Source organism: Otolemur garnettii, unplaced genomic scaffold, assembly GCF_000181295.1.
Source record: "Otolemur garnettii isolate 467f Iridium unplaced genomic scaffold, OtoGar3 scaffold00005, whole genome shotgun sequence".
NCBI lineage: Eukaryota > Metazoa > Chordata > Mammalia > Primates > Galagidae > Otolemur > Otolemur garnettii.
In genome coordinates, this window is record NW_003852400.1 from 924,132 (window position 1) to 926,886 (window position 2,755).

A 2,755-nucleotide genomic window follows, 5' to 3' on the forward strand; every position below is an offset into this window, starting at 1 on the left:
GGGTGCCTGTAGTCCCAGCTACTTGGGAGGTGGAGGCCCGAGACTCGCTTAAGCCCAGGAGTTGGAGGTTGCTGTGAGCTATGATGCCACAGCACTCTACCCAGAGCAACACCTTGAGACTCTGTCTCAAAAAAAAAGAAAAAAAGAGAAAAACTCAATCAATTCAAGTTGGGGGGTGGGAGAACAAGTGAATAAGGAGAGGGAAGGCAGGAGGGGGATGGTTGTACCCACTTGATGGGCACAATGTTAGGGTATATGGCATACGTCTTGGGAGTGGGATACAATTATAAGAGGGACTCTACCTAATAAACATTGTGACCTAATTCTTTGTAGCCTCAAATTAACCTGAAACAATAAAAAATTCTTTAAAAAATGTATTTATACGCCTGTATTTACACTTGTAAGATTTAACACAAAATTTATATAAGTGCAAATATGTATATGATTGTCAATAGTCTTTAACCATTAAGCAAATTTTTAATCAAACCCTCCTGTACACACCCCACCCAGACATACCTGCCCCTCTTTGTCCCTTGCCCTTCCCCCAAAACAAGCTTAAACAGAACACTTGTGCTTCTAACTAAAATTCTTTCCCAAGCCCTGATGCTGGTGCTTTAGTGCAGTGAAGAATTTTAGAACTTTGGTGACCAAAGGTCTCACAGGCGTTTTTCCATTGAAAGCTATAAGGCTTCCGACCACTAAGCCTCCTTCTCACAGTATATCAGAAGATGGCCGGTCCCCTGTTCTGCTCATTCATGTCTCCTGCCCTCAGCCCTCTGATTCTTCTCTCTCCTTAGAAGACAGCAAAGGGTTTTCTCCCACCTGCAAAATAAAGCAGCCTACTCAGGAATTCTCTTAATGCCTGCTCGTCCATCAGCATTGAGCTTTTCTTCCTGGGCAATAACTCAACCTACATTAAATCTTCAGCTACGTTCATTAATGCCAAGAGCCGCCACTCTAGAAGGCTTCTGCCTCCCCAGCAACCTGCCTCTGATTCGGCCTGCCGACTGCACAAGCTGTCACGGACACAGAGCAAGCTTGTCACAATATATTAAACATATTTAATTAGAATGTGCACAGCCTTTGTGCAAGGATAGAAAGTCTTTTCACCACCACATGAATTCTGTGACTTTATCAGTCACGTGCCCAGGATTCATAATAGTATCTGACAGGATCCCCCACACAACCATAGTTTCCCTTTGATGATGAACACCAAATGCCTGGCGGGTAGCAGGAGAGCTGCATTTTATCTTACATTCACTAGGTGGCAACAAATTAATTGTGCTATATCTCAAGGCTCTCTCCAACCTTCCCAACATGGCACCGAGATTCAAACTCTAATCTTCAGTTCTGTTACTTGCTTATAGTAAAGACTTTGAAATATTTAGCCTAGAAAATGTTCATTTATAAAAAACTTACAATGCGCCAGCTGGAATGTATTATCTGTAATAGATTACCTGCTGGGAAAAGACAAAATAACCATCAGGAAACTGCGTACTAGACACAGCTGGGCAAATGTCAGCTCTCACATGATTTTCTCCTAGATGTTGCCTCTCATTCGGGAAAGAGGTTTAAGAAACTCTAAATAGATCTGAAATATTCCCTAACTCCATGTCCTCATTTTCTGAAGACTACTAAGGTTAACGTAGCTGGGGCCACACAGCTAGTTCGCAGAAATGCCCAGGCAAGTGTGGTAAGAAATACAGAGTGTTCTAAAGAACGTACACACATTTTTAAGAAAGAAAAAACCACATTGCAGTTGTAATATTCATGTTTGACTTCTGCAATCATAAGAGATACAAGATAACAAGTGTTCAGGATATATGCTGAGTATTATGATTGTAATACAATTTTTTCCTTTCTTAAAACATGTATATATTTTTTAGCACCCTCCGTATACCCTGAGAAAATGCTCCCTATCATACTCTTTCAAGACAACCTTTTAAACCAGTACTGGGCTCTATGAAGTGATCTGTCAAATACAGCTAGCCATTTTTTAAAAAAATTCTTTACATAAAATTGTTTTAAATTTCTTTACATAAATGGCCTATGCTATATGCTAAATATTTTGGACATGTGAAATATTTTGCGGAAAGTAATTCTGCTTGAAAAAAAACAAAGGGCAAAGTAGCTAACCAAATAGAAACACTTTCTATGAAATGTTATGGAACAAAAGTGTATAATCTTTTGGGACTAGTATGCTTTTGAGAGTAGCCAACTAAGCAAAGATACAGTTGTGGCTAGTAAACACATTCAATAGAATGAGAGTCATCAAAACTTTCCCTCCTTGGGCAGTGCCTGTGGCTCAAAAGAGTAGGGCGCTGGCCCCGTATGTCGGAGGTGGTGGGTTCAAGCCCAGCCCTGGCCAAAAACTGAAAAAAACAAAAAAAAAACAAAACCCCTTTCCCTCCTGTTTTTAAAAATAGGGCTACACATGTAAATGACAAAGTAAGCTCTATGTTACAAATGCATTTATTCAACAAAATTCATTTTCTGTAGAGGAAAACAAAAAATAAGCCTAGAAGAACTGCTTGGTTGGGAAGTATAGTTTAGGTGATATACAACTAATTCCTAGGACTCTGTAATAACCCAAATGGAAATCCCTATTAATACCTCTGTTAACATGAATATCTAATTTAACTCAAAACTTTCTCTTGATTCTGAGTTTCTTGAGTCAATTAAAGAGATAACTTATAGTTAACCTTCCAGAAAGGGTTAGAAATGAAAGATAAATCAAGACTACAAATCTAACAGC